This window comes from Malania oleifera, chromosome 10 (genome assembly GCF_029873635.1).
Source record: "Malania oleifera isolate guangnan ecotype guangnan chromosome 10, ASM2987363v1, whole genome shotgun sequence".
Lineage (NCBI taxonomy): Eukaryota > Viridiplantae > Streptophyta > Magnoliopsida > Santalales > Ximeniaceae > Malania > Malania oleifera.
The window spans coordinates 84,750,245-84,766,975 of NC_080426.1; positions in this window are offsets into that span (position 1 = coordinate 84,750,245).

The following is a 16,731-nucleotide window of genomic DNA, read 5'->3' on the forward strand; positions in this document are numbered from 1 at the left end:
GGCAGTGGCAATAGCTCCTCCTTACCTAGCAGTGGTTCATGATGGTTTGTGACCACTTTTATGGGGGTAGTCCACAATGGCTGGTAGATTGATGTTTGGCGTTTGTCAAAGTAGCGATTGGATGACGTGCCAGAGATACTAATGACCTGCAAAGTAGCAGTAGACCAATGTAACAGGGGAACAATCACATGCCGTTGAACAAGAGTCGTCCCTGAGAACAAGCGGTGGCGTACGAGTGGTGATTGGGAGAGAGGAGGTTCGAGGGGATGATAATGGGAGGAGAGAGAGAGAGAGAGAGAGAGAGAGAGAGAGAGAGAGAGAGAGAGAGAGAGAGAGAGAGAGAGAGAGAGAGAGAGAGAGAGAGGTTGAGCAAGAAACCCCGATTTTCAAAGGACAAATTTATCCTATTAATCTTTTTTAACGGTGTTAAGCATCTGTCATTGGAAGGATGTGTGAGTTTCCAAGGATCCAAATATGAAGGGAGGTCTGTGACATTTTCCAAACCTCATAGGAGGTTCTTATTTTTTAATAAATCTCAAGAGAGGTGAGTGTCTTTTGTCCTAAAAAGGAGTAAAATTAGACTACTCACGTTCATTCTCACCTAACTTATCTTTTATGAGTTTGTTTAAGGGACTAATAGTACTACATTAATAGGAACTTATTCAAGCATTATGAGGAAGGTTACTTTTTAGGACGTTAATCCATAATGGGGAACTTATGCCCATAATGTCATTCCCATATTGAACTTATACTTATGCCTTGTTGATGGTAATAGCGGGATTATTATTTTATCATATCATGTTTGTGCCCTACCAAACTCGTTGTTGTTAGGAATGTTGATAGGGCATATGTGACTCAGTTAGTAGTGATAACTTAGCAAGCTTATTACCCTTAAGATGATTTTGAGAAGGATTAGATGCACCAGCTAATCTTAAACCTTAAGTGGACTATTTGCCCATCAAATTTTGCCAAAGATTTACATAGTGATTAACCTCCTTATTCACAAAGGGTAGACATATTTAATTATTGTTATGTCACAAAAAAGCAAGGAGTCGTAGTTCACCAAGGACAAGTAAATATAATCATTGTCATGTCACACTTTAGTAAAGCAAAGCAAATTTACAAATTAGCTATTGTTTTTTAGAAGTTAGATTTTTTTTTTAAAAAAAAATACGCATAATAATAACAAATTACAAAAGACATCATGTTTTCTAACTATTTTAAGTTGTTCAAATAAAAAAATGTAATTGCATATTAGGATTGAAAGAATCTTCATTGACAAGCTTAATACATATGGATAAGTACTAATTTGATCCCAACAATTTAAACATTAAGCTTTGTTCGTAACCATATATGTTAGTGGCTATATAATTATATTTAATGTGTTTTGATTATATTAACCTATTATGGTTTCAAGTTTATTCTATCTTTGCAGATCATGTTTAGTACAAGTACAAGTGACAAATACATGAAAGTACTGGATCAAAGGCAAAAATTGGACCAAGTAGATGTTTGAGTATGAAAGATCGAAGTAGACATTCACTTGAAAGAACTCAAGTACATCCAATAAAGTTATAGTGTAATAGGGAGTGTTTGAGGTGGAAACTATTGTACCTCTTGTAGTTTTGTTTCACACATAATTACTGAGTAAGAGTTTAGTAAATTGCATATGCATATTAGGACACAAGAGTATATAGGATATCACTTAAATGACAAATAAGTTTTTCATTGTTTCATAACTAAGATTTTTCAAGACAAAATCATGACTTATATGAAAATATTCTATACTCAACTTTGATTCAAATGGGACAAGTGTTAAGTGGTCTTAATATTGTGAACTTTAATATACTTGGTACCGGTTGAGTCAAAACTTTTTTTATGTACCTAAAGATTCAAGAAAATTAAGTATATATTCATAAAAACAAGTTTTAAATCATATTAGTATTATAATCTTTAACAACCTTGGTTCTAGTTGGGTTTAAAACCTCAGTCATGCACTTCTCAAATTCTTGAACACCCTTTGGTATTTGGAGCATGACTTTTGGTAGCAAAGTCCAAAAAGGGGGATCTTGGTATCTATGTAAAGGTAAGAAAAAAACCCACAACTTTTTTGTTGATAACTTTTTCTGATTTGGCTAAATTGTCGACGATTTTGGGCAGAATGTAGCCTAATTGAAATAATCGATGATTTGTGGTAATTAGTCGACAAATTGGGTAAATTAGTCGATGATGTGGGTCAAATAGTCGACGATTTGCGTCGGGATTCAGTCCCCAATGACTATAAATGACTAGTTTTCAAAGAAATCAATTATTTTACCTACCCAATGGCCATAAAACAACTAGTATTCTATTTTACGTATAAATACAAGTTCTTAGATTTGATTAAACATGATTTTTATGGTTCTTACATGATTTTAGTGATTAACATATTTTGAATACAAAACCTAAACACTTTGTATTTTAGTTCTTCATAACAAGTGCTCAATTTCTCTCTTGCTTTATAATCTTGTTTGATCCATTGCTTGAGAGATTAGTGTGAGGTTGTATTGTATTTAATATTAGTTCAAATTAAAGGAGCATCATTTTGTAAACCATTTTCTTGTTGCAAAGGGTTCTTTGTGAACTAAATTGTGAGGGTTCTTTGTGAACCAAATTGTAAGGCTTCTTGGTGAACCTTGCAGATCTTGGTGAGTGTTGAGGGATTTGTTCCCATGTGAAGGCTCTTGGTGAGCATTGAGATATTTTTTACCTTGTTGTAAGGTTTTTCCACCGATGAATGAGTTTTATAGTGGATTGTGGAATCCTTGAGTTGGTCTCAAGGCGTGGACGTAGGCTTGGTGTCGAACCACATTAAAATAACAGTGTTGAGCTTTCTATTCTCTATACCTTTTATTTGATGTCTTGTGCATGATTTACATTTCATATATTATGATTTAATTGTTTTTATCTTGCCAAAAATTTTATTTTGTAGAGAAAAGCGAAAATACGCGAAAGAGTCCATCCACCCCCCTCTTGACTCTACTCCTGTGCCAACAATATAAATGAGCACCTATTTAGACTTTATATTTCTAATTTGGAACAAATTTACTAGTACAATTTTGAACCCACCCCTTATTATAGGATGTGACATTAACACTTCAACTTATGCAAGTGAAAGATGAGTTATTATAGTACTAATGATGTGGGTCCTAATGGCGTAAGTCTATTAATATTTTAATGAGTTAAAATATTAATATAACATCTTGTGATAGGTGAGTTCCAAATCTTACGTGTAGCAACTCTTACTTTCAAATATTTTTTGAATGAAAATTTTGAATGAAATCTTGAATGAATTTCTCTTATAAAACATGTGAAGCAAACTTTTCTTAAAAAGGAAGCGTAATTTTACCAAAGAATAATATCACAATCATTTTTAAAAAATTACTATTATTATTAAGTTTGTAAGAACCCGAATCGTGATAAATGGGTTTAAATATTTAAAGAGAGGGCATTTTGGTAAAAGAGCAAGATTCGTCGATGAAGCTAGATTTCGTCGACGAAGCCTTTGTTCTTCTTGTCGACAAAATTCAGAGACTCGTTGACGAGGAGAAGCTGAGGAGTCTCGGAAAAACCGGTGATCTCAGATTTGTCGACGAGGCCACCGATTCGTCGATGAAGGTAGTGGAAGATTTGTTGACGAAGGCACCATTTTGTCGATGAATTGGGCTGGGTCAAAGGGCTATAAATAGGAATTTCCTTTACTTCCTCACTAAGTAACTTCAAATATCTCTCTTTCTCTCTCCCTCTAAACCTCTCCCTACTATCTCTCTCTCTAGATTTCTTCGTTGATCGTTGCTAGAATCAAGAATCGAAAGTTACCACGAGGATCGTGGAAGGATTCTCTACAATCTCTACGAATCGGAATCTCATTTCGGAGATTTTTGAGTTTTGGCGTAAAATCGAGGTAAGGCTTGGTTTTCAATTCTGATCCGGTAGTTTTGTAGGTAGCTATCTTGTGAGCATATTTTGTACTGTGATTTGTAGGTTTTGGAACTCGGTTCACTATTTAGGGGCCTTGGAGTTCGGGATTTGCTTTCGAGGAAAAGGTAAGGGGAACTATGTTTATATTGGTTATTTTTGAAATCGGACTCGGTAGAACTGTGGTTCACGGTCTTGTGTTTGTTTTGGCTACTCATTTGGGAGGATTTAATGGGGAAAACTATGGATTTTTCATCATTATAGTTTTGGGAAAAGGGGGTGACAGGCTACATCCTTGGTTTTGTTGAAAATAGTGGGTATATGTTGATTTATACTGTGATATTGGGATGGTTGCCTTGACTTGTTTAAACTGTATTTGTTTGGAAAACCATGATTTAGATTGCCAAATGGGCATGGTTTTTTTGGTTATATGAGCATGCATGTGTGTGTGATATGTTGAAATGCTAGTACGAACGCGGTTCCGAAATTGTTCGAGGTATTGAGAGTGTCCGGCTCTACATCCGAGGGCGTGTATTTTACCGCTTACCACGTAGGCAAGAGTGTCCAGCTCTATATCCTAGGGCGTGTATTTTACCGCTTGCCATGTGGGCAAGAGTGTCCGGTTCTATATCCGAGGGCATGTATTTACTGCCTGCCATGTGGGCAAGAGTGTCCGGCTCTATATCCGAGGGCGTGTGTTTATCGCCTGCCATATAGGCAAGAGTGTCCGGCTTTATATCTTAGGGCATGAGCCTATTTCGGCAGATCAGGCCGAAGGGTGTGGATCCACCAGCTATGCGCCGGTATAATGACACGGGAGTCGAGGACTAGCCATGTGCCAGTGGCGCCCTGCTTCGCGAGTTGGCTACGGGCCAACGCCGGATTGTTGCGGACCGGCTTCAGGCCGAAGGGTGTGACGACACCAGGATTGTTGATCATGTGTATGTGTGCGTGTATTGACTGTGGAAAACTAGTACTGGACTACATTTAATTGCATGTATGTTGTATCATGATAACACTCAAATGCCACACACCGATATAACCTGTGTTCTTCCTTACTGAGAGGTGTCTCACCTCTACTGTACACACATTTTTACAGGTCTTTCGAGTAACCGAAATTAGCATCCTATTGTAGGGAGCGTAGTGGTCGGTGTACTGCGTTTAGTGCTTGGGTAAGTGTTAGGATTGTAATTTTTGGTGGGTTGCCATGTTGAGATGTATTTAGGCACCCGATTTGTACATTTTGATAGAGCTATGTTCTGCTCTTGTATAGACTTTGGTATGGTACTCCATATGTGTATATAGATGACCTTTTTCCGTTGCGTATATGTTTGTGATTGGATATGTTTAGGGTGCCTAGAAACCCTACGGGGTCGGACCCTCATCCATTGTACTGTATCTGTGATGATTTGTATGATACAGGGACATGTTAAGTTACATTTTCACCCCTGGGTCCCATTTCAAGGTTCGGGGAATGACATCTTGGTATCAGAGCTAACTAGGTTATTAGATCTTACAGACTTGGTTAGGCTTAGTTGTGAGTACATACTAGAGTATAGGATGTGGATATGGGTAGAGTTGGTTGAGGGTTGTTCGGTTGCTAGACCGGGATTTGTCGACAGTATTCCGTGTTTTTTATGGGATGACGATTCTAGTAAAAGTAGGGCAGATCATTGATAATTTTCGTGTTGGTGTGATAGGACAGACCTAGACCTAGTAGGGAGTAGTTAACACGATTAGTGTAGATCATTGTGTTAACTGTATGTGTTGTAGGGATACTGATAAATTCCTATTGTGTTACAGAATGGAGCCTAAGGATAATAACTTGGGAAGTGGCTCCGAGGAGACTGCGAGTGATGAGTCTCTTTCTGTGCCTCGAGGTTTGATAAGGCAAGTATTACGGGAGATCGGGCAGAGTGTGAGGAGACGCGAGCGCTCTCCTGTTGCTGCGAGGTGCACCATTGAGAGATTCACACGCAAGCATCCTCCGACGTTCTCTGGAGGACCTGACCCGACGGTAGCAGAGGATTGGGTGGAGAAGACTGAGAGGATCTTGGAGGTCCTGCACTGCATAGATAGGTAGCGAGTCCTTTATGCCACCTTCCAGTTATTTGGGGAGGCGGGTCGATGGTGGACTGCGGTGAGTCTGCTGGAAAAGCAGAGAGCCGGTTCAGAGGAGATGACGTGGAGCCATTTCAAGGAGGTGTTCTTCAACATATACTTCCTGGCTTCTGTACGTGATGCGAAGGCAGATGAGTTTTCTGCGCTAACTCAGGGGAATTTGACGGTGCAGGGGTATTCGACTCGATACATAAAACTATTCTGCTTTGTACCATGTATGATCTCGAGCGAGTATGAGAAGACTCAGAGGTTCAAGAAGGGTTTGAGGAAGGATATCCGCAAATTGGTGGGTATGCTTCAGATCTGTGAGTTCTCAGTGTTGGTGGATAAGGCCACGGTGATCGAGACTGGTATCTGAGAGGATGAGGTAGATCAGGAATCGAGGAAGAGGACAGTACCTACTGGTTCTCAGACAAGATCTCGTCAGGGATCGTGGAAGAAGAGGAGCAAGGGTTCGGGTTATCATCAGAATATCGAGCACCAGGATTCTCAGATGAGCCAGACTGGTGGTTGTTGTACCAGACGTCACTGGTGGCACGAGGGTGAGTGCTGGTCATTTTTGGGTAACTGCTACAACTGTGGCCGGTCAGGCCACATGTCTCGTGTTTGCCGTGCACCGAAGCGAGATGTGCCTACAATCAGCGGAAACCAAGGAAGCAATCAGTTACCTCGAGAAACTGTTAGACGAATATAGCTCCGACCAGAGTATATTCTCTTACTCTAGCGGACGCTGAGCATGCAGGTAACATGGTGACAGGTACCTTATTATTGCTTTCGAATAAAGCTTCTGTTTTGTTTGATTCGGGTGCAACCCATTCTTTTGTGTTTGTAAATTTTGTGGGACGGTGTGGGTTTGAGACCCGAGACATGAATGAGGTGTTATTTGTTACTACGCCATCTGGGAGTGTATCTTTTTGTAGGAAGATGTTGGTAGACTGCCTAGTGGAAATTCAGGGAAAGCTGCTATCGGTAAATCTTGTTGTATATGACGTATCGGGGTTCGATGTCATTCTGGGAATGAATTCGTGGGATCGTGTGTGCGTTCGACGCCACAGATTTTGTCAGCACTACAGGCAAGGAGGCTACTTTTGAACGGATGTCGGGGGTACTTAACTTGTATGAAGGAACTGCCACGGGATAAGTTGAGACTCGAGGACATTCGGGTAGTCAGCGAGTTCCTAGATGTGTTTCCAGATGATTTACCCGGTTTACCTCCGGATAGTGAGGTGGAGTTTATGATAGAGTTGCTGCCTGGTAAGGCACCTATTTTTAAAGCTCCGTACCGGATGGCTCCAGCAAAACTTCGAGAGTTGAAGGAGCAATTGCAGGAATTACTGGACAGGGAATTCATTCGACCTAGTGTTTCACCCTGGGGAGCTCCAGTATTGTTTGTGAAGAAGAAGGACAGGTCGATGCAGATGTGCATTGATTACCGTGAGATTAACAAGGTAACTGTGAAAAATCGCTATCCTTTACCTCGTATAGATGATCTCTTTGATCAGTTGCAGGGAACGCGGGTCTTTTTGAAGATCGACTTGCGGTCAGGATATCATCAGGTGAGGGTTAGAGCGGAGGATGTAGCGAAGACTACTTTCCGAACCCGATATGGCCACTACAAGTTTTTAGTTATGCTATTTGGGTTGACGAATGCACCGACGTTGTTCATGGATCTGATGAATAGGGTTTTCCATGAGTACTTGGATCGGTTCATGGTGGTGTTCATTGACAACATTTTGGTATACTCGAGGAGTATGGAAGAGCACGTGGAACATTTGAGGTTAGTGTTATAGATTCTATGGGAGAAGAAGCTGTATGCTAAGCTGAAGAAATGTGAATTCTGGTTGAGTCAGATTGCGTTCTTAGGCCATGTGGTTATTGGGGATGGTATATCAATTGATCCTAGTAAGATTGAAGCTATGGTCGACTAGGTAAGGCCGAAGAATATGCAGGAGGTTCGGAGTTTTCTGGGACTGGTAGGTTACTATCATCGGTTCGTAGAGGGTTTCTCTAAACTATCTGGACCTCTGACACGATTGACCAGGAAGGGAGTCCAGTTTGAGTGGACTAGTGATTGCGAGCAGTGCTTTCAGGAGTTGGAGCACCGGCTGGTTACTACTCCAGTATTGACCATTCCTTTGGGGGATGATGGGTTTGTGATTTATAGTGACGTGTCTCTGAAAGGCCTGTGATGTGTGCTAATGCAACAGGATAAGGTAGTGGCGTATGCGTCTTGGCAATTGAAAGAGTATGAGAAGAATTACCCTGCACATGATTTGGAATTGGCTGCTGTGGTATATGCACTGAAGATCTGGCGACATTATCTGTACGATGTGCAGTGTGAGATCTTCATAGACCATAGGATCCTCAGGTATTTCTTCACGCAGAAGGAGTTGAATATGGGGCAGAGGCGGTGGCTTGATTTGATAAAGGACTACGATTGCACGATCAGTTATCACCCGGGGAAGGCTAATGTGGTAGCTGATGCGTTGAGTTGGAAGTCAGGGCCTTCGGCTGTATCTGCGGTTGTAACTCAGTGTCACATCAGATGGGATTTGGAGAGCTCAGGTATAGAGTTGGTGATTGGTGATCATCAGGTTTATCTTGCTGGTTTGGTGGTCCAATCGACCTTATTTGAGGGTATAAAAGCCGCGCAAGCTAGTGATACAGAGTTGGTAGAGGTTATGGAAAAGGTACAGCAGGGACTGGCTACAGAGTTTAACATCTCTGAGGGAGGTGTGTTGAGGTTTGGGACTAGACTGTGTGTTCCGAACGATGATGAGATCAGAAGGATGATTCTAGAGGAGGAGCATCGTTCTATGTATACGGTACATCCTGGTAGTACGAAGATGTATCGGGACTTACGCGAGACCTTCTGGTGGTCTGGTATGAAGAGGTAGATTGCTCAGTTCGTGGAACAGTATTTGACGTGTCAGCAGGTGAAAGCTGAACATCAGAGGCCTGCGGGGCCATTGCAGCCTTTGCCTTTTCCAGTGTGGAAATGGGAGCATATTTCCATGGATTTTGTGACCGGATTACCACCAACGCTTCACGGGTAGAATGCTATCTGGGTGATCGTAGATAGATTGATGAAATCTTCTCATTTCATACCGATGAAAGTTGGCAATCCTTTAAGTAGGTTAGCAGAGTTGTATGTGCAGGAGATTGTGAGAATGCATGGGATAATAGTGTCCATTGTGTCAGATCGAGATCTGAGGTTTACTTCTCGATTCTGGATGAGTTTATAGGAGGCATTGGGGACGAAGCTTACTTTCAGTACAGCGTTCCACCCCCACACTGATGGACAGTTGGAGAGGACGATACAGATATTGGAAGATATGTTGCGAGCTTGTGTGTTAGACTTCGGTGGTAGCTGGATACAGTTTATGCCACTTGTAGAGTTCACTTATAATAACAGCTTCTAGTCTAGTATTGGGATGGTACCGTTCAAGGCTTTGTATGGTCGGAGGTGTCGATCTCCTTTGTGTTGGGATGAGGTTGGTGAACGTCAGGTGTTAGGACCTGAACTTGTGCAGCAGCCATCTGAGAAGGTGGATTTGATCTGGGAGAGGATCAGATCAGCTCAGAGTCGGCAGAAGAGTTACGCAGATGTTCGCCGCCGTGAGTTAGAGTTCAAAGTGGGAGGTAAGGTATTTCTGCGTATTGCTTTGATGAAAGGGGTGATGAGATTTGGGAGGAAGGGCAAGTTGAGCCCGAGGTATATTGGACCATTCGAGGTACTTGAGTGAGTGGGTCTAGTAGCCTACAGAGTTGTATTACCTCAAGGACTTTCGAGGGTCCATGATGTGTTTCACGTATCCATGTTGAGGAGATACATGTTGGATCCTTCACATGTTATTAGTTATGATGAGTTGGAAATTGGGGATACTTTAGCATATGATGAGATACCTGTTCAGGTTCTGGACCGTAAAGTTTAGAAGTTTTGTACCAAAGAGATACCATTAGTGAAGGTATTGTGGCGAAACCACGAGATTAAGGAAGTTTCTTGGGAACTGGAAACGGAAATACGCCTGAAGTATCCACAGTTGTTTTGAGCACTTGTACATGATCCTACTGTGGGTTGGGATAGGTGGTTAGTCGTCGGGAGTGTGTGTATATTGTGAACTCCTGAGACCGTTGTATATGTAACCATGGTATTCCTTCGCCATAGGTGAGGGTATGTATGTGTATGTGTATGATGGGACTGCGCTGTAGTGGTCGCCAGTTTCTTGTTGGTAGTTCGTATATATGTATTCTGGGTATGACTTTGTGAATGAGAGATGAAAAATTTCGAGGACGAAATTTTTGTAAGGAGGGGTGAATGTAAAAACCCGAACCATGATAAATGGATTTAAATATTTAAAAAGAGGGACATTTTGGTAAAAGAGCATGATTCGTCGACGTAGCCAGATTTCGTCGACGAAGCCAGATTTCGTCGACGAAGCCAGATTTCGTCGACGAAGCCTTTGTTCTTCTCGTCGATGAAATTCAGAGACTTGTTGATGAGGAGAAGCTGAGGAGTCTCAAAAAAATCGGTGATCTCAGATTTGTCGACAAGGTCACCGATTCGTCGACGAAGGTAGTGGAAGATTCGACGACGAAGGCACCATTTCGTCAATGAATTGGGCCGGGTCAAAGGGCTATAAATAGGAATTTCCTTTACTTCCTCACTAAGTAACTTCAAATATCTCTCTCTCTCTCTCTCTAAACCTCTCCTTACTCTCTCTCTCTAGATTTCTTCGCCTATCATTGTTGGAATCAAGAATCGGAAGTTACCACGAGGATCGTGGAAGGATTCTCTACAATCTCTACGGATCGGAATCTCATTTCAGAGATTTTCGGGTTTTGGCGTAAAATCAAGGTAAGGCTCGATTTTCAATTCTAATCTGGTAGTTTTGTAGGTAGCTATCTTGTGAGCATATTCTGTACTGTGATTTGTAGATTTCAGAACTTGGTTCGCTGTTTAGTGGCCTTGGAGTTCAGGATTTGCTTTCGGGGAAAAGGTAAGGGAACTATGCTTATATTGGTTATTTTTGAAATCGAACTCGGTGGAACTGTGGTTCACGGTCTTGTATGTGTTTTGGGTACTCATTTGGGGGGATCTAACGGGGAAAACTATGGGTTTTTTATTATTACAGTTTTGAGAAAAAGGGGCGACGGGCTGCATCCTTGGTTTTGTTGAAAACCGTGGGTATATGTTGAATTATACTGTGATATTGGGATGATCGTGCCTTGACTTGTTTAAATTGTATTTGTTTGGAAAACCATGATTTAGATTACCAAATAGGTGTGATTTGTTTGGTTATATGAGCATGCATGTGTGTGTGATATGTTGAAATGCTAGTAGGAACGCGATTCCAAAATTGTTCCAGGTACTGAGAGTGTCCAACTCTATATATGACGGCGTGTGTTTATCGCCTGCCATGTAGGCAAGAGTGTCCGGCTCTATATCCGAGGGCATGTATTTTACCGCCTGTCATGTGGGCAAGAGTGTCCGACCCTATATCCGAGGGCATGTATTTTCCCGCCTGCTATGTGGGCAAGAGTGTCCGGCTCTATATCCGAGGGCGTGTGTTTATTACCTGCCATGTAGACAAGAGTGTCCGGCTCTATATCCGAGGGCGTGAGCCTATTCTGGCAGATTAGGCCAAAGGGTATGGATCCACCAGCTATGCACCGGTACGATGCCATGGGAGTCGAGGACTAGCCATGTGCCGGTGGCGCTGTGCTTCGTGGGTTGGCTACGGGCCAACGTCGGATTGTCGCGGACCGGCTTTCGGCCGAAGGGTGCGACGACACTAGGATTGCTGATCATGTGTACGTGTGTGCGTGCGTGCGTGTGTGTATGCACTATGGAAAACTAGTACTGGACTGCATTTAATTGCGTGTATGTTGTATCATGATAACACTTAAATGCCACACACCGATATAACCTGTGTTCTTCCTTACTGGGAGGTGTTTAACCCCTGTTGTACGTACATTTTTACAGGTCCTTTGAGTAACCGTAACTAGCGTGCTGGTGTAGGGAGCGTAGTGGCCGGTGTATTGCGTTTAGCGCTTGGGTAAGTGCTAGGACTGTAATTTTTGGTGGGTTGCCATGTTGAGATGTATTTGGGCACCTGGTTTGTACGTTTTGATAGAGCCATGTTCTACTCTTGTATAGACTCTGGTATGGTACTGCATATGTGTATATAGATGACCTTTTTCCGCTGTATATATGTTTGTGATTGGATGTGTCTAGGGTGCTTGGAAACCCCACGGGGTCGGACCCTCATTCATTGTACTATATTTGTGATGATTTGTATGATACAGGGACAGGTTAGGTTACATTTTCACCCTTGGGTCCTATTTCGGGGCGTGACAAAGTTACTTGCAAGTAATTTTTATATTATTATGAAAATTTTGAATGAAATCTCGAATGAATTTTATTTGTAAAAAACATGTAAGGTAAGTTTTTTTTTTTTAATAATTGGAAAAAAATCAAAGCTTAATTTTACTAAAGAATAATATCACAATCATTTTTCTAAAATTATTATTATTATTATTATTAATTAATTAATTAATTAGATTGGTTAATTTTTTGGCCCAATGTGCATGTTTGGTTGAAAAGAAAAAAAGTAAGTTAACGTGCAAAAAAAATTTCTCTAGAGGAATTTTGTAAGATATAGTAAGTATACTCTTAGACGATGTATAAAATTAGAAGCATAAAGAAAGTTGAGGTTCATTGGAATCTCATTAATACTTCACATTAATCAGCACTGCCCTCATTATTCTTATCTTCTTGGGTGCAAATTGAGGTTCATTGGAGCTACTGTTGTTGTTGCCTTGGCTTCATCTTTCTTGCTGCTGTTACAATTAGGTGAGTGACCTTTATGGAATTAGGAGAAAGTTATGCTATTAATAGTAATTCACACTAAAGCCATGATTTTCCAAAATTTTAGTTGAAGTCTCTAATTTTTTTCTTTTTGCAAAATTTCAAAATGAAATGAGGCTTCAATTTCTTCTTTTGCAAATTTTAGGGCGAAAGTTTAGGCCTAATTCTAGAAATTTCATCTAAAATTCAAATATATTGGATGAATTTCATAAATTTAAAATAAAATATGAAAAGGAGTAAAATTTTGGGTTTCTTATTTTGTTTCTAAATTATTCAAAATTATATATTTTAATAGTTTCCGAAGTTTCATTCATAATTTCCATAATCAATTATGAGGTTCCAATGTTTCTAAAATTATTATTATTATTATTATTAGATTGGTTAACTTTTTGGCCCAATGTGCATGTTTGGCTTAAAAGAAAAAAGTAAGTTAACGTGTAAAAAAAAATTTCCTGGAAGAATTTTGTAAGATATAGTAAGCATACTCTTAGACCATGTATAAAATTACAAGCATAAAGAAAGTTAAGGTCCACTAGAACCTTATTAATACTTCACATTGATCAGCATTGCACTCATTATTCTAATTTTCTTGGATGCAAATTGAGGTTCATTGGAATTACTGTTGTTGTTTGCCTTGGCTTTATCTTTCCAGCTGCCGTTACACTTAGGTGAGTGACCTTTCTGGAATTGGGAGAAAGTTCTGCTGTTAATAGTAATTCACATCAAAACCATAATTTTTCAAAATTTCAGTGGAAGTCTCTAATTTTTTTTCTTTTGCAAAATTTCAAAATGAAACGAGGCTTCAATTTCGTCATTTGCAAAATTTAGGGCGAAAGTTTTGGCCAAATTTAAGAAATTTCATTTGGAATTCAGATATATTGGATGAAATTTCATAAATTTAAAATAAAATCTGAAAAGGAGTAAAATTTTGGGTTTCTTATTTTGTTTCTAAATTATTCAGAATTATATATTTTCATATTTTATGAAGTTTCATTCATAATTTCCATAATTAATTATGAGGTTCCAGTGTTTCTAAAATTATTATTATTATTATTATTATTATTATTAATTAGATTGGTTAATTTTTTGGTCCAATGTGCATGTTTGGCTGTAAAGCATGTAAAAAAAAATTTCCTAGAAGAAGTTTGTAAGATATAGTAAGTATACTCTTTGACGATGTATAAAATACTATTTCACATTGCACTCATTATTCTTATCTTCTTGGGCGGAAAATTAAGGTTCACTGGAGTTACTGCTGCTGTTAGCCTTGGTTTCATCTTTCCTGCTACTGGTACACTTTGGTGAGTGACGTTTCTGGAATTAGGAGAAAGTTCTGCTATTAATAGTATTTCACACCAAAGCCATGATTTTCCAAAATTTTAGTGGAAGTTTTTAATTTTTGTTCTTTTGCAAATTTTCAAAATGAAACTAGACTTCAATTTCTTCTTTTGCAAAATTTTGGGTGAAATTTTAGCCCAAATTCTGGAAATTTCATCTAAAATTCAAATATATTGGATGAAATTTCAGAAATTAAACATTAAATCTGAAAAGGAGTAAAATTTTGGATTTCTTATTTTGTTTCTAAATTATTTAGAATTATATATTTTAACATTTTCCGAAGTGTCATTCATAATTTCTATTCGAATTGGTGTGATCCCAAGAGGGGGAGTGAATTGAGTTTTAAAAATTTTTTAATTAAATTAAACATTTATGCCGATTCACCAATATCATATTTCATTCAATATAATAACGTGTATGAAAAATGATTAAGTTACAAGTGTGAACATACACGTGCAATATATCTCATTTAAATATAAGTGTGCATGCAAATAATTATAACCATAAATGAACAAGTATACACATGCTGGATTTAAAGGGTATAAATTAAATGAGATAAGGGGAGAGCGACACACGATATTTGTTATCGAAATTCGTCTAAAACAGCCTACGTCCCCGCCTTGGGCATACCTCCCAAGATTCCACTAAATCCGCTCACTTAAACGGACGAAGCAGAAGCCATTACAACCCCTCATTACGGGGCGAGGTAAACTCTAACTCAATTACAAGGTTGAACCCAACTTGTCTCATTTATGGGGCTAAGACACCCTAGTTCAATTTTTGGGCTGAACCGAATCGGTTTCACTTACGGGGCTGAGACTCACCTGTTCAATTAATGGGATGAACCCAACCAATACATTAAAACATTTTTATACATAAAACATGCTTGTGAAATACAAGTAGAGATGTACACATTAAAGCTCAAATATATGCACTCTCTAATGATATGCATTATGCCCAATAGAATAAGGGTGTTATCAAATAATTTTGCACAAATAAAATATATATGAAAAATCAGTATTATTGTTCTTCTATAAATATTTTTGCAAAAAAAGAATATTTCAAGAATTTAGGAATTTAAGCTCAAGAAAATATTTATGTTGTAAATAATTTTCGCCCTAAAAATATTTATTAAAGAAATAATAGGAGAAAATCTAAGCAATACCCTTAAAAATAAATTTTGGAAAATAATTAATAAGTGAGAGTATATGCCAAAAAAAAAAAAACGTAAATAAAATACTCTTGTTAGCTTTGGTGCAATCCCAAGAGACAGATGAATTGGAAATTTAAAAAATTTCCTCCTAGGTTAAACTAATCTTGCAACAATATAATGCAACCTAAGAGCAGTCCAAGTATATATGAAATTGTAGATACGATATATTAAACAAATTTCAGTACATGCACAACAATTTCAGTATTTTTCAACTAGATACAATTTAGTGTCAATCAGATATGCAGTATATTCAACAAGAAAATTAAATCAAGCATAAAGAAAAATATAATGCAGGAAATGTAAAAGTGACACTGAATATGATATCAGGATTCGACCAATTCTGCCTACGTCCCCGCTTTGGCTCATCAGTACAAGGATTACACTATGGGCTCACTTAACGGGTAGAGCGGTACCTAAACAACCAGGTCAATTAGTACAGGACTGACCTCAACCTTTACATACAATCCTTACCAGACTAGATTACCGCCCCCTCAGGCTACGACTGGAATACAATAGTATTTCACAATACAAATTGGGTACAATGATTATGCTTTTCAATCAAACAGATATGTGTCAAATGTAATCAATCAACCACACATCAAAAGTATAGGAAATTGTAAGTTCGGTGATGTGATTTTGTGCAAGCAAACACTAAGTAAAGTATAATCACAAATATGCTCAAGAGTGTTTTAACAAGTTATTTCTTTGAAACAAAGTATAACAAATCTTAATAATAGATTAGGGTTTCAAAGATGCTAGCAACAATATTCAAACCAACTCAAAAATATTTTCCTCAATGAAATAAGCACAAGAGTTGTTTGAAAAATATAGCTTGTAAAATATTTTGCACACTAAAAATATAACTATAGGAATCTTGCAATAACAATGCAAAGATCCTCAAACTACTGAATTTTTCCCAACACAAGATTTATCATATTAAATTTGTGGGTAAACTTTTTGCTTAACTCTCCAAAATCAATAACAATCAATAACCAAAGTATTGAGAGTTTTAATCAATTTATAAAAAAACAATAGCACAATAAGCACTCTCACAATACTAGGATTAATCAAAGGAATGAGTGTATGAGAGGATTTGAAGAAGATTGGGCAATGAAAAGTAAGGTGCAGTCCCAAGAGGGAAAGGAGGGGGTGAATTGGACTTTAAAAATTTCTTTTAATTTATTTGAAGATTTCTATTTAATTCTTTTAACCAATTCTTGACTTGTTTGTT